This window comes from Tachypleus tridentatus, chromosome 10 (assembly GCF_004210375.1).
Source record: "Tachypleus tridentatus isolate NWPU-2018 chromosome 10, ASM421037v1, whole genome shotgun sequence".
Classification (NCBI taxonomy): Eukaryota; Metazoa; Arthropoda; class Merostomata; order Xiphosura; family Limulidae; genus Tachypleus; species Tachypleus tridentatus.
In genome coordinates, this window is record NC_134834.1 from 192646973 (window position 1) to 192664176 (window position 17204).

Consider the following 17204-nt stretch of genomic DNA (forward strand, 5'->3'; position numbering starts at 1 on the left):
CGTTCTACTACAATTGGTGAAGTGTTTAGGCCTTATTATCGTAATTGCTACTACGTAGAGTTTGATTAAGTTGTCAAATGGACACAATTTTATGAAATAAAAACTTAATCTATCTTCGTCATAATACGTTGAAATAGAGACCAAATAACACAGACACAAATGCCTGGAGCACAGCCGTGGTTCTGTTAAAAATAATGGCCCTACTTGGCCATCCCACTGGAACTGTTCTAGACCGATGCTAAGATCTGATTATTAAGACAATGATGGCATAGCTAGCAACTACTATGTCATTGGGTTTGGCATAAGCTGCTACAGGAAAGGCGGGGAAGACGTTTAATGCTATGGCAGACTTTTGTAACGTGTACTTTGTGTAGGTTTTAGTCCTAGCTCGAGAGACTTCAGAACTTTATTACCGTGCGTAATAACACGTTATTAAACTGCTACAATTTCAGTGGATTTCGTCGTGTTGCAGTCTAGCTGTTTGTGGTTGAGATTATAAGTTCAATCAAACTATGATTCTCGAACTTTCATTGTTAAAATACTTTCTAAAAATACTCCCATTCGGGTCTCTTAAAGCACATATTTCGCTGGTTGATCTCTGTGCGTTAAAATAATCGAATAGTTTTCATTTGAGAGTTTTAAGAAACATAAGTTAGAATGTTTGCCATGTAGTTAGAAATGTTTTTCTTAATGACTTATGATGTTTGCCATGTTGTTAAAGATGCTTTTGTAATGAGTTGGAATGTCTACCATGTTGTTAAATATGCTTTTGTAATGAGTTGGAATGTCTACCATGTTGTTAAAGATGCTATTGTAATGAGTTAGGATGTCTACCATGTTGTTAATTATAAGTTTATTAAAGATTCATATGTCTCGTTACAAGGAGGTAAGTTTAGTGAACATGAAAACTGTAATTATTCCAAGATATTTAAGATCATCCGATGTTGATTTTAATAAATAGGTACAGTAATGAACAAAATATTTAAGATTATCCCAGATAGTGAAGTAACACATTGTAGTTAATGTTAAGTGTTTAGTAAAGTTCGGGTTCATTTAGTATGTTGTTAAGGTAAGATCAAACATTTTTACAGGTCGGTTTAGTGAAGTAACACTGTATAGTAAATTATAAAGAATATTGTTAAACGTAAGATATGGTCTAACGTTATCGTGGGTTTGTTGTACCAGCACCACACATCAAGTCATATTATTATATATTGTACGTAACAGCTGAAACTAAAGCGATTAGGATATAATAGCTCGTTACCGTCTGTGTTCATGTTTCTTATTTTCTACAATTCATGTTTCATTAGAAATAATAATAAAAAAATTAATAACTGTACATTTATCGATCATTTATCTCTAGTTAAATACTTTAGGTTTTAGTCCTGCACGAGATCATCAATGAATGATCCTGAGTACCGTCCTAAACTTTAACCTATAAACCCCAACAGGTCTTGTTTGTTTTTGAGTTTCGCGCAAAGCTACACGAGGGCTATCTGCGTTAGTCATCTCTAATTTAGCAGTGTAAGACTAGAGGGAAGGCAGCTAGTCATCACCACCCACCACCGCCTCTTGGGCTACTCTCTTTACCAGCTTATAGTGGGATTGACTGTCACATTATAACGCCCCCACGGCTGAAAGGACGAACATGTGTGGTGTGACAGGAGCTCGAACCCGCGACCCTCAGATGACTATTCGAGTGCCTTAAACACGTGGCCATGCCGGGTCCTGACAGGTCTCTGTGAATTATTACGATCCTAAACCATTTTAGCCAGTGTATTATTTCCTTTCCTAACCATATTAGTCAAAGTATGTTATTACTGTTTTAACAATTTTAATCAGAGTATATTATTACTGTTTTTAACAATTTTAATCAGAGTATATTATTACTGTTTTAACAATTTTAATCAGAGTATATTATTACTGTTTTAACAATTTTAATCAGAGTATATTATTACTGTTTTCACAATTTTAATCAGAGTGTATCATTACTGTTTTTAACAATTTTAATCAGAGTGTATTATTCCAGTTTTTTTTTATTATTACTATTCAAAACCATTTTAGTAAGTGCATTATTTCCTATATTAACCATTTTAGTAAGTGTATTATTTTCTATATTAGCCATTTTAGTAAGTGTAATATTTTCTATATTAACCATTTTAGTAAATGTATTATTTCCTATATTAGCCATTTCAGTAAGTATATTATTTCCTATATTAACTATTTTATTAAGTGTATTATTTTCTATATTAACCATTTTAGTAAGTGTATTATTTCCTATATTAACCATTTCAGTAAGTGTATTATTTCCTATATTAACCATTTTAGTAAGTGTATTATTTCGTATATTAACCATTTTGATAACAATGCATTCTTTCTAATCCTAAACATACAGTTTCACGCGTCTTAATAATTTATTCAGAGTAAAAGCAATTTTACATTTTATTTTTTAAACCTTTGTCTGAAATATCCTTTTATATTTTATATTTTCAGTTTCTGAGTCTTCTAGTAACCTTTTCCAGTTTTCGTTTTTAAAATTCGCTTTATCAGAAGTCAAATATCCTTCTCTATCTTTACCTCTTTAGTGTTGTCCAAGTTTTGTTTATTTTTAACTGTCTCTATTCATAATTATAATGTTTTCTCGTCTTTATTCATTTATCATCTTAATAATTTTTCGAGTTTTCTTTACTTACCATCAATTAAAGTCAAATATAGCGTTTTTTTTCTTCTAATCTGTTTCATAAACGTCTAATTAAAAGAATAATGTTCAACTTCTAAGCAGTTATGAACACAGTTAACATGTTTATACTTTTGACACGATTATTGTTCTCGACCGTGAATGAGACCCCTCGTCTAAAGAACTCCCAACTATTTCACCCATCAACTCTGGTTTTTCGTTCTCCATGGTTCATTAATCCCCCTCTATTGTCAAGTTGTCAAGTTGCACACCTGGGGTCTCTTCCTCGGACGTTATTTCTAGGCATTGGCTGAACAATTAAGTTTCTTTGTTATAATGCCACAGAAGGAATTATGTTCTAGGTTTCACTGAGAGTCAAAATGATATAAGTGCTCCATTTCTCAGAAAAAAAAACCCAACCAAACCGAACCTTTGTCGCCACAACAGGGGGAAGACAAAAACAGGAGAAAAAAGATACGTTATCGTGTGATAGGGGAATGACCTTTACAATGTTAAATAACAGTTATGAAAACCCAACAAATTATTGAGTGAAATAACAATTCGTTCTCGTAATTATCCTGGAGTAACACAGCAATAATAAACAACAAAGTTAACTTAAAACGTTGTGTCGTAAATTCTCCATAGTTTTTGGATCAACGTTTGCAAAAGAAGCTTTGTCTATAAAAATCAGTTAGAAATAAGTTACTTATTAGTTAGGTATTGATTAAATCATGTTCAAGAACATTAAACAAATTATGTACTAAAGATAAGTAACTCTTATTCTTATTACATTTGGTCACTTGGTCTAACCCTAATATATTGATTTAGTCCTAGACGTCGGCCCGGCATGGCCAAGCGTGTTAAGGTGTGCGACTCGTAATCCGAGGGTCGCGGGTTCGCATCCCAGTCGCGCCAAACATGCTCGCCCTTTCAGCTGTAGGGGCATTATAATGTCACGGTCAATCCCACTATTCGTTGGTAAAAGAGTAGCCCAAGAGTTGGCGGTGGGTGGTGATGACTAGCTGCCTTCCCTCTAGTCTTACACTGCTAAATTAGGGACGGCTAGCACAGATAGCCCTCGAGTAGCTTTGTGCGAATTTCCAAAACAAACAAACAATCCTAGACGTACCAATATATGCTTTCATTTCTTTTATAGAATACTGGGAGCTTACGCCAGTAGCAGAGTCAAACCACTTGCTGAAATTACTTCTCCGTTATACCTAAACGATTATTACTTTCATGAGTAATAAAAAGCTGAAGTTTGTTCGTTATTTTGGAGGTAGGGGGCACTGTAGTGAAGCTCTACACTGCAGCCTATCTTTCATTGAGAGGATTTTGTACGAGCCTAACATAATACGAGGACAATATCTAGAATAATTAATTAATGTTAGAAGGTATCGATTCTTCTTCGTTAGGAAACTGAAACACTGCCCTCAAATATGAAGTTTCAAATTTGCTTGCAAGTATTTTTCGGGATACTATGGGATCAGGATACTATATTATTAACGATACGTAAAACAAAGCGAGTAAATTTTAAAGCTTCCAAGGTATGCGAACTCACACGGGTAGAGGGCCCAGCATGGCCAGGTGGGTAGAGCGATCGACTCGCAATCTGAGGGTCGCGGGTTCAAAACCCCACCACACCAAACATGCTTGCCCTTTCAGCCGTGAGGGCGTTATAATGTTGTGGTTAATCCCGCTATTCGTTGATAAAAGAGTAGCCAAAGAGTTTGCAGTGGGTGATGATGACTAGCTGCCTTTCCTTTAGTCTTACACTTCTAAATTAGGGACGGCTAGCGTAGATAGCTCTTGCGTAGCTTTACACAAAATTAAAAAAACAAACAAAGAAGCACACGGGTAGAAAACGGATTTCGATACCCGTGGTGAGCAGACCACAGATAGTCCATCGTGTAGCTTTGTGTTTAATTCCAATCAAGCAAATTAAGTTTAAACACGATGTAGTTTGTTAAGATCGTCAGTTGTAAGAAACGATTAATATTAAAGAAACAAATACTTGTGTGTTGTATTTTTCTTATAGCAAAGCCACATTAGGCTAATCTGTTGAGTCCACCAAGGGAAATCGAATCACTGCTTTTAGTGTTGTAAATCCGTATACTTATTGCTGTACGAGCAGGAGACAAAAGAAACTTCTCTGTAATTTTATAATGAGTGCGTGAGTTGATTAACGCACATGTATCCAAAAACAGTAAAGGCGGGTCTATTTTAATGTAGTAACCAATTACATGTTGATAAAGTGATTGTTGAGTCAGTAGATTACGTTATATAAATAAGTGCCGTAATGGCTGATGACGAAACTTCGTGCAAAAGCCTTGCGTGAGCTCGTTTGCAAAAGAACGTTCTGGAAAATACATTCTAATTACAAACGAAATACATTTTTTTTTACCCATATTCTGCTAAAATGGCTGATGACTGCATGCCGAAAGGTATTGTTACGCCCCCTATAATTTAAAATCGCTAGGAAACCAATAGGGGTCAACTCACGTCACGCTAGGTAATATCAGCAGTGATGTAAATATATCGGAAAAAAAAAGGAAAAATGAGAAAACAGATATAGAAGAAGCGATAACAACTGGAAATAATCAACTCACTCACGATGCTTGACTTAAAGGTGCCCATAATCACACGCAACATTTATGGATTACCACGTGGTGGTGATAAACGACCCCATCTACCTTTTCTTTTTTATTATTCACAACGTGGACATCGTGCAGGTCACCATTCGTCCATCCTTCTCAATGGGTTTAGAAGAAAGCCGTGAGAAACGTTTCATCAGGTGATTGTTGTTAATTCTCTTATGCGGTTTTCAGGTTACCTGCAAGTTAAATGTGTGATTTATCAACAAACTCAGTTGATATAAGTAAAGATTATAATGGAGTTTCAACAGCAAGGTCTGACTGGTAAAAGCATGATTCTCAGAGTTAGAGAAACAACGTTTCAGCATTAACTTGGCTATTTCTTCCACAGATCGATTCGAATCCATGACATTCACATGCATTAAATATGGATGTTAAAATTAAGGGACCGTTTATAAACTGAAAACTGGATGTACTTGAGGATGGTCCACGAAAGTGTTCTGTCCCAAAAGTAAACAGAATGAAAATTACAAGTGAAAAATATTTTTATTTCTTGTTTTTAAAATTCATGTGTCATGCCTAGTTTTCGCCTACAGAGCGCATAATTCTTCTCGTGGTTCATGGCATGCGCACGTTTCATGACTTCACGACAGTACAAATTAAAATGTTAAGAATCCCTTATGGGACATCATTTTAGTGTCTAATGATTGACTGACATAGACAATGAGTTGTGTTATTGTTCTTCATACACTTAATTGGAATTCTACTATTTTATAAATAAAACCTAAATTTGTGCGTGTTTCACTAATTTATAATAGTAAACTCAAATAATACAATATGTATTTCAGTTATTCATAACATTAGCTAAATTTAGTATGTAATTATTACTGTTTAATTCAATTACTTATTCTGGTAGAAGGTATTACATAATTTACTATGTTCCTTATTTTAAGAAAAGAGTTTCTTGATTTTAGACGAACATTGTCGATGAATGAAATGCATTATGGTAAGTCCTTCAAAATCTTAATTTTCATAATTAAAACTATTTATTATCCACTCCAGTGGCACAGAGGCATGTCTGCGAATTTATACTGCTAGAAATTGGTTTTCGACACCCGGTGGACAGAGCAGATATGGTTCTTTATATAAGTTTGCGCTTAACTACAAACAACTTGATTATATTTTACCCACGGTTTGTAGAACACGGATAGCCCTTTGTGTAGATAGCCCTTTGTGTGGATAGCCCTTTGTGTAGATAGCCCTTTGTGTAGACAGCCCTTTGTGTAGATAGCCCTTTGTGTAGATAGCCCTTTGTGTGGATAGCCCTTTGTGTAGATAGTCCTTTGTGTGGATAGCCCTTTGTGTAGATAGCCCTTTGTGTGGATAGCCCTTTGTGTAGATAGCCTTTGTGTGGATAGCCCTTTGTGTGGATAACCCTTTGTGTAGATAGCCCTTTGTGTGGATAGCCCTTTGTGTGGATAACCCTTTGTGTAGATAGCCCTTTGTGTGGATAGCCCTTTGTGTAGATAGTCCTTTGTGTGGATAGCCCTATGTGTGGTTTTGCGCTTAATTCCAAAAAATCAGTCAATCAATGATTTTATTATAAATCGGCATGGTCAGGTGGTCAAGGTACTCGACTCGTAATCCGAGGGTCGCAGGTTTGAATCCCCGTCGCACCAAACATACTCGTCCTATCAGCCGATGGGGCGTTATAAAGTGACGGTCAATACCCATTATTCGTTGGTAAAAGAGTAGCCCAAGCGTTAGCGGTGGGTGGTGATGACTAGCTGCCTTCCCTCTAGTCTTACACTGCTAAATTAGGGACGGCTAGCGCAGATAGTCCTCGAGTAGCTTTGCGTGAAATTCAAAATAAACGAAAACCAGTTATTTACTGTAATTATTATTATTATTATAACTATTAGTAGCTCTTCTGACACATTCAAAGTACAGAGAATTTAGTTCACAATTTAATGATACGCGACAAATGTTTGTACAGCTTTACATGTGACAAAATTATTTAATAAATATATTGGTGTCATTAGTTATCGTTTGCACTTAATAAACGTTTCTATATATATATATATATATATACTGATGAAATAAAAATGTTCTGTAGCATTTTAACATACATTTATCTCAGTCAATTGTCAGAGATGTAGGCTACGTATGCGTCCAGTTCATAAGAACATTTCATAAAAATTATAAACAAGTAACTTCAAAAAATACGACTCACCAAGGGTAGTGGACATAAAAAACAAGAAGAAGGAAACACATAAGTGATTGTTATAAACAAGGTACGTCAGTAATTTAAAGCTAGTATAATTTTGCTTCTAAAACACTAAAAATGTTAAATTTATTTTCCATACAAAAATTAATCTATAATGGCGCCCTCTACATCGTAATGGCTCAACGGTTTATAACGACTTTGCACGGCAGCTGTGATAAGTATTATCTTAAATTGGCTCGGCATGGTTCGAATCCCCGTTACTGCACACTAGTTCACCCTTTCAACTATGGGGGAGCTATTATGTTCGCTCAATTCCACTATTCGTTGATAAAAGAGTAGCCTAAGAGTTAGTGGTAGATGGTGATGACTCTAGTCTTACGCTGCTAAATTAGGCCCCGCAGTCTTTGGATGTAAACCGCCATAAACTGGGTTTCGATAGCCGTGGTGGACAGAGCACGGATAGCCCTTTTGTGTAGTTTTGTGCTTAAGTACAGACGAACAAAAAATAACATATCGCTACAGTTTCTGTGTATGATTTCTTGTAAATTCATCAGTTTTTTACAAAATCTCTTACGATTTTTAAGTTATTCTTGGATGATGAACATTGATTTAATTTCTAAAAACATGTCTGTTTTCAACAATCTACTTACAGAGTTTGCCATCATACACGATTTTAGCACGCACCTGTGGGTTCAGTTTAAATACGAAGCTGACCAAATTCGCAAATATGCGTATCGCCTGTTCTGGGTTTAAACCTTTGTTTGAAATACCTTCTTTGCCAGCACTTGTCTCAGTTATGCATAAATTATTGAGGGGAGTCATTTGGCCTTGTTCTATTTTTCTGCATCCTTACACTGTTTGAAGTTAAACATTTTTGAGACAACTAAAAAAAACTGTTCTTGTTTGATGACGTTCTCGTTGCTAATGGAGATGTCAAACGAGATAAATAATAGATACGTCATCGAGAATGTGAATAGGTAATTAGGAGTGTACATAAAAAATGTCACTTTCAAAAACCTGTTACAGATAATATTTGGTTGTCACATGTAGAGGCGTTATAATACATAAAGTAACAACAGATAAATATACGTATTAAAATAGAATACTTGTGTTTCATCCAAGTTATGAACTCGACCTGTACTTTAGTGGGTATTTATTTCTTTAGAGTTACATTGTATATTCTCACCAAATTCTGCTACGAAAAAAACTGAAGTGCACACGGCCCTTATGTGACTTGCGCATGCTCAACAAGGATTAACGTGCTTGTTATTGAGAATTATGTTCAAATCGCTTAACTTAGACATTTTATATTATTTGATAGGAGTTTAGGCATGGCGGAGTAGTGATGTTTAATGCCCAGATACTTCCTTAATGACTAGATTTGACATGGTGTCTCGAGTATTTTAGAGATTTAGGGTTAATTATCGGAAAGATATAGAAATGAAATAGAAACCCTGTAACCCGAGCGCTTTCGAATGGTGGATCTTTCTTCTTCAGGGGCAAAACTGACGAAGACAGGTCTACCTTTCGAAAGCGCTGTGTTATAAGGTTTCTACCTCATTTTTATCAAGACTTCTTGGACCTACGTGGTTTTAGAACATCATGAACAAAAATAGAAGATAATTTTTGCTCATGTACTAATCAGATCGGTAATCGATCCGTTAGTAAGAGATAATGATTCAGTTTGTCATTTCAGTGCTGTACATTTAGGGTTAATGCCGTGGGTGGAGAAAGAAAGAAAGGAAGTCACCATTGAATTTTAAGATAATTTTCCTTTTTTTTGTTTGTGTCCTAGATGTGAGAGAAAAACTTAACAAGTGAGTGCTTAGTTTAATAATTCAATGTTTAAATTTCATCGCGAGTCAGATCTGTCTCAAAACGAACTTGTTGCATTTGTTTAAGGAGAAACTTTTCGTTATGGGAACTGAACTTTGTATTCTTTCTACCGAATAATCAGAAAGTTTAGTTTAAATTTTGCGCAAAGCTACACGAGGCTGAGGATTCTTTGGCGTGAAAAAGTCTCCCGCTAAAATCAGGGTCGCGATTCCCCTCGGTGAACTCAGCAGATAGACTGATGTGGCTTTGATGAGGAAACACTTGCACACACACTCACGAATAAAAATGCCTTAAATGTGATTTATCAATTCAAAATAATAATTACTAATGAACTTTGATGAAATCTATGAAGCACCTTTTCTATTTAATCATATGTTTGTAATTCAATGTGGCGTTTTATTAATAATTTATATTATTGTAATTAGACCCTTAGCAATATATTATGTTTGAGTTAAATCTACAGACTGCTTTGCCATTAAATACAAAACGTTAAGTAAGATTATCTTATTTTAATTTTAAAATATGAACCAATCCTCTAATTTCATTAATTTGTGTCGGATTTTTGTTTATTTAGCATTAAAATTAATTGAACATCTTTGTTTTCGACCTATTTTAGACGCCTCCCCAGGAAAAGCTTCATGGCCTCCAAGGGGGGACCGCAGCTCCCACTTTGGGAAACACAGATCTAGTATATTTATGTTTTTTAAACAATAAACATTCTATTGTTATAGTTATTTTTAATTGTAGTAATACGAACAGAAAGCAAGAGTCCTCTCTCTGAATTATTTTGCGTTACAATCTCAGGTGTAGAAGCCATTAAAACCAATAATTTCCGCTTCCCTTAGGCTCCATCCATGTGTCACGAGCACAACATCACGGGCTTGCACGCGCGTTAGCAAGGCGAAACCAGTCCGTAGGTTATTCGTGGGCGAAAACTCCCCCTATTGGCATGTGACATAAATCATTTTTATCGTTTTACCATCAGGCCTCGCAGGCACATCTTGCACACGCATGAGCTAACTTGCCCAGCTCATGCTTTCCAACTGAAGTTTTAATAACCGCTCAACAGTGGATGGCTGGTTTCTGCTGCTAAGCATATTGTCTTTACTGCGAACCAAGCCTAAAATAAGGTATGGTCGCGGGGACTCACAGTGAACTCCAGTCTTAAAAAAAAAAAGAAGAGAGAGACAGCAGCCACGTGGCTGTTTTATTGGAAACAGTAGTGCATAAGCGATTCCTGCAAGAATAATTGCTTCCAATAGAAATGAAAGAATTAACAGCTACACAGTTATAATATAAGATTTCCTGGTCTTACTGGTTGGTTAGTGTTTTGTGTGTGGCAAAAATACAGAAGTTTAATATTATAAAAATTAAAAATAAATCGAGTTAAAAAAACAAATACTTTCAAAAGCAGGTCAAAAAACTTGTAAAGAATAAAAAAGCCCTGAAACCCGTACATAGCATGATCAAGGTGGACAGTTTTGCCATCGCCAGTGACACTGTCCAACGTCAGGGGTAAACCCGTAGAAAAGACATTTCTAAAACGGTGCCACCGTTCACCGTTGTAACAACGGCATGACATGAGCACGTGGGCTGTCGTTATTTAAATGGCAGAACGTCCACGCACTGGTGCATAAATGCTAGTTTTACCGTATACCAGTAGCATATTTTTTATAATAAGTTTGTTGTTGTTCCTGTAAACGCAAACATAAATTTGATGCAACCATTATATGTTTATTCAGTCTAGGAAGAAACTTTTAACAAGTCAAACGAATGAACCACGTTTCTAGTAATAGTTCGTTTTTGAATTTCGCGCAAAGATACACGAAGGCTATCTGCGCTAGCCGTCACTAATTTAGCAGCGTAAAACTGGAGGAAACACAGCTAGTCATCACCACCCACCGCTAACTCTTGGGCCACTTTTTACCAATAGCAATAGTGGGATTGACCATCCCATTATAATGCGTCTACGACTGAAAGGGCAAGCATGTTTGGTGCGACGAGGATTCAAACCCGCAATCCTCAGTTTACGAGTCGAAAGCCATAACTCATGCCTAATAACCTTATGTGCCTAACCACAACCATATTGTGCACTACTGTGACTTTATGTATAGTATGTACCTGTTACAGGCACATGGTGCACTATGTGTGGCTGAATGTACAGTATATACCTGATCACAGCCATATGGAACACTAGATGCGACGTTATATTCAAGAAATTTCTCTTACAGCGATATGGTACACTTGTGTGTCAGTTTTTACACAGTATATACTCAGGAAGTGGGTGCCTGGATTATCTTTACCCGTATTAGTTTCGATTATTCGCGGTTTCTTTTTTTTTATTTTTCGCCACATCCTCTCAATAAAATTGTGCCATAACAATTCTAGACAATACGTTGCGTTTTGGAGAAATTGTTGCTCAGAAATTAGTTTTGGTTGCAACAGCTCAGCTGTTGCATAATAACCGGAGTTCTCGCGTGCTGGTTCTGATATGCGTTCAAATCTAAGTCGGACGGTTCAAGCCTAGCCTTACCTCTTTTAGTTTTAGCTGTTAAGATAAAAATACAGAATACTCGTAGTTTGGTTATCTTTATTTGATTAGCGATTTGAAACACACACAATTCACATTAAGGTTTCTTAAAATATTTGACTCAACTTTAATTCTCGTCTGCTGTTTATGCTGGCAGGTGGTTAAGGCACTCGACTCGTAATCTGAGGGTCGCGGGTTTGAATCCCTGTCACACCAAACATGCTAGCCCTTTCAGCCCTGGGGGTGTTATAATGTGAGGGGCAAAATCTCAATATACGTTGGTAAAAGAGTAACCCAAGAGTTGGCGGTGGGTGGTGATTACGAATGGTGTTCCTAAACCACCTGCCCATGCCGGGCCAGGATGAGTCCTATAACTAGTAGGATTAAGGTAAGGGAATAAAATGGTTGAATTTTATAGCTGGTGTGACTGGGATAACAGAATAAAACTGATTTGATCATATAATTCGTTTGGTTGAAATAATAGAATAAAATGGTTGAGTCTTGTAGCTAGTACGACTAAAATAATAGAATAAAATGGTTGAGTTGTATGGTTATTATATGTTTTCTTATAACAAAGCCACATCAAGCTATCTACTAAGTTTACTGGGGAGAATCGAACCGCTGATTTTAGTGTTGTAAATCCGTAGACTTACCGCTGTACTAGCTAGGCGCTTCATGGCTCCTATGACTAAGATAATAGAATAAAATGGTTGAGTCTTACATTACTGAGTCTGAAATAATACAATAAAAACAGATGAATCGATGTGTTGGATCTAAAGCTATTGTTTCATTACTGCTCAAGATATATGAATGGCTATACTATTTTTTGATGTGATTTATTGCACAGTACACAGTACACAGCAAGCTAGAAAGAAGGTACGCCTACATTATTTCTTTTATCGATGTAATAATATATTGAATGGTTAATCCATTACATGTTTTACACTATCGTCAAATCAATAAAATAAACACTGAAAGGACCGTTTTAAGTATGATGCAAGTTTTAGTCTTTTTTATGATGTTAGAAAAAACATTTTAGTAGGATCAAGAAGTCTTGATAGAAATTAATAAAAACCCATAACACGAGCGCTATCGAAAGGCGGACCTTTCTTCTTCCCGAGCAAACTGGAAATACTTGACCCTAAAGAAGATGGTGCGTGTGTTTTTTCTTATAGCAAAGTCACATCGGGCTATCTGCTGTGTCCACCTAGGGGAGTCGAAACCCTGATTTTAGCGTTGTACATTTGTAGATTTACCATTGTTCCAGGGAACTCCTGAAGAAGAGAGGTCCACCTTACTAAAGCGTTCTGGTTATAGGGTGTTTATTCATTTCATAAATTATAGGCCTGTGTAAAGTCCTTACAGGATAGAAACATATAAATAATATACTGCAGGTGTAGTTTGTTTATTTGCTATAAAATTTAGAGCTACATCTGTACCCTACCCACCGCGTGTGTTTAAAACCCGAATTTCAGCGTTAAAAGCCCACTGAAATATCATTGAGTCACCAGGGGGCAGAACAGATGTAACTTTCAGCAATTGGTAACATTTGTGGTCTACTTTTCTTTTTTTAACTATACAGCAGATGATATTTAAACTGTCAAAAAGTAAATACTGTTTTCAAAATGTGTCGGAATCAACTGTGTGCTCTGGTCAGAAGTAACGTCCAAGAGGAGTTGAGTTTACTATAAACAGAAATATAAATCTTAGTAACAGAAAGGAGTCGTGTTGTGAGAAGAAGTATCCACGTGGTCACTACGGGCGACCAGAAGCTGCCAGCCACGAGCATTTAGTGCTTGTTCCAAAGGATAACAAGTAGCTTCATATAACAGCCATCTTTACATCCTCCTCTGTGCAAGGAAAGCTAGTGGGTGGGGGAACAACAAGGAAACAACGCCCTAAAGACAGGGGAAAACTTTAGATATATATAGTTTGTTATTATTTGCCATCATCCCGGTATTTGCATCATCTTCACGTTTTACTTCTAATGAAGTAGGATGTCATTGCTGAATGTTATCTAGTCTTTGTCAGAGCCCCTTACTATGAACAGCGTTTATGTAGTTTGAGTCTTCAGTATGGACTCGAGGATCAGTATTGTAGTCACCAATTGATCTAGACTCGACCAAAGGTTAAAAAAAAACCTCCTGGACTTTCAAAATACAGTTGGACAGCAACAACAACAAAACTGATACCACTGCTACGTCAGATGGTAAAAACCAAACAAGAGTCTCTACACAGGAACTATGGGAAGACGGAAGTATAACCTGAAATAAAATATGAGATCTTCCTTATCATGAAATCAACAAAAGTTTGAGAAAAAGAAACGGCAAGTCCACATGATATGAAACGTTTAAAAACTTAACAAACTGTGTCACTATAAAATCTATGAAGTCAATACGTCATTACTTTGATGATGGTTAGTAACACTGGATAATCAAATGCATATTTCTAATCAGAATTTACCAAAATAAATGGTCGATAAAGACAATATATCATCTTTCTAATGCGGGGTAATAAACACTGGACAGAATTTACTTTGATAAATGGTTGAGGAGAGAAACAAAATGAAAGTTATTAGTCAGGAACTCAGAAGGTGAACGAACATGTGAAGAAATTGTTTGAGAGACTAGAATAGGCCTTTAATTCTATATGTATACAGAAACTAGAATAGACCTTTAATTCTATATGTATACAGAAACTAGAATAGACCTTTAATTCTATATGTATACAGAAACTGAAGTATGAATAAACTAATCGTATGTGGATGAAAATTTGTAACAAGGAAACCAAAACATTTCTATTGCAAACTACCCTGACAGACACGTGAGGGTAAAACGAAATAAAACAAAATACATTGTACTGCACACTGAGACTTAAAGTGATGAAATACAAAAGTCTAAAAATATACATCAGTGATTAGAACAAAGAAAAACAGTAAGCAATCTTGACTGCTTTGTAAAAAACACGAGCCACTGACTTTAGGTAGGCGACATTTCATCTGAAGGACACTATCCACTGACTTTAAACAGGCAATATTTCATCTGAAGGACACTGACAAGGGATCTATTCATCCGAAAACACTAACCACTGACTTTAGGTAGGCAACATTTCATTTGAAGGACACTATCCACTGACTTTAGACAGACAACATTTCATCTGAAGGACACTATCCACTGACTTTAGCCAGGCAACATTTCATCTGAAGGACACTATCCACTAACTTTATACAGGCAACATTTCATCTGAAGGATGCTGACCAGGTATCTTTTCATCCGAAGAACACTAACCACTGACTTTAGGTAGGCAACATTTTATTTGAAGGACAATGACGAGGGATATTTTCATCCAAAAATCACTAACCACTAACTTTAGACAGGCAACATTTCATCTGAAGGATGCTGACCAGGTATCTTTTCATCCGAAGAACACTAACCACTGACTTTAGACAGGCAACATTTCATCTGAAGGACACTCACTATCCACTAACTTTAGGCAGGCAACATTTCATCTGAAGGACACAATACACTGACTTTAGAAGGGCAACCGTTTACCTCGATTTGCGCGACACCCCACAGAGTTTTTATTATGTTCTTAATTATTCTTTGTTTGGTGAAACATTTGCCACATCTCTAGAAACTTGATGTATCGCACAGTTTGTAAAGACGTATATCACCAGGCAAGTGCTATCTTGGTCAGTAATTAGTAACACGTGTGTCTCAACCACTAACTTGGCTGTTTCATCCAAGTTTCGCGTGAGGTGCCGTCTTGTTGAAAATATCAAACATACTTACAGTTATGAAGTAAGTAGTAAAAAAACAACAATTCTATCAATACAATACGTGTTCTTAATTCTAAACAATATTGTAACATATATTTATCGCTAAATGAATGTGCCAGGTGTAACTAGAGTGCATATCTGAAGGGTCAAAGTTTGCTCTGTGATGTTACTAGTCATATTTTGCATTTTCAGCTGTGACTGCGTCACACGAGTGACAGTCAGGTTTCAATCCCATTATTCGTTGGTAAAAGAGTAGCCCAAGAGTTGGCGGTGAGTGGTGATGACTAGCTGCCTTCCCTCTAATCTTACATGCTAAATTAGGGACGGCGAGCACAGATAGCCCTTGAGTAGCTTTGCGCGAAATTCCAAAACAAACAAACAAACAGTCAGGTTTGTTTGAATTTAAGCACAATGTGGTATGTCCATCACGAGTGTCGAAAGCCGATTTCTAGTGTTGTAAGTCCGCACACACTACGCTGTGCTACTAGAAAGAAAATGACGTCAATCCGTTATTCGGTTCAAATCCGAAGACATTTCTTGTGGCGAAAAATTGCGATTGGCTGGCTGCCTTTCCCCTGGTAAGTAGTCCAAAATTAGGAACGACGATACCCAAACGATAGCCGTTTATCGCACGTACGTGCAAAGTGCAATTCATTTTTAAAATACCAAATAAATTACTGAACATTGTTTATTAAAAAAATTAAACTTAAATATAGATGACTGATAGAAATAATATATTTTTTATGAAGTATTTTCTTACTGTTCTATAAACGTCTCAAATTTCAGAAACGTGAAGTGTCTACATTCTTTTAAAAATTACTAGCGAATTATTCAATCGTAACAAAAATCAGAGGGCACATAAACGATAGTCGGTCAAACCATAAAATTGTGCGCATGTTTTACCTGTCTGAATTTTAATACTGATAAGCTGAGTTCCAACCTGTGCGACACCATAAAAGTATCCGGCACGTTAAACTGTGAGTGAGTTAAAAGAATGACAGTCAATCCTTTATGATGAGTGGTTGTTGGTAAGGTGCTTCTGATTGGCTGACATTTTTCTGGTCAGTGATTAAAAATTATGGACGGCGGCAGATGAAAAACAAATACTTACTAATAAAACCAAAACAACAACAACAACATAATTCCTGAGGGTTAACTATTTCAAACAGGAAGCGAAACCATAACAATGGAGATGGTTTGTATATAGTTCTAAAAACAGTTTACGTTCGGTTATTTCTAGGATTACGCAAGGTTGTTCCACAATGTCCTGGGCTGGCACGGCCAGATGGTTAAGGCACTCGATTCGTAATCCGAGGATCTCGGCTTCGAATCTCCGTCATACCAAATATTCTCGCCCTTTGAGCCGTGGGGGCGTTATAACGTGACGGTTAATCCCAATATTCGTTGGTAAAAAAAAGTAGCCCAAGCCTCTGTTGCGTGATAAATATTCAGCATCTGCAAAATCTAAGCATGAAAAATAAATCGTAAATGGTGATTGGTTCGTTTATTACATAGTTTCCCACAAAGCAACACTAGGGCTATCTGCGCACGATTATTCGTCA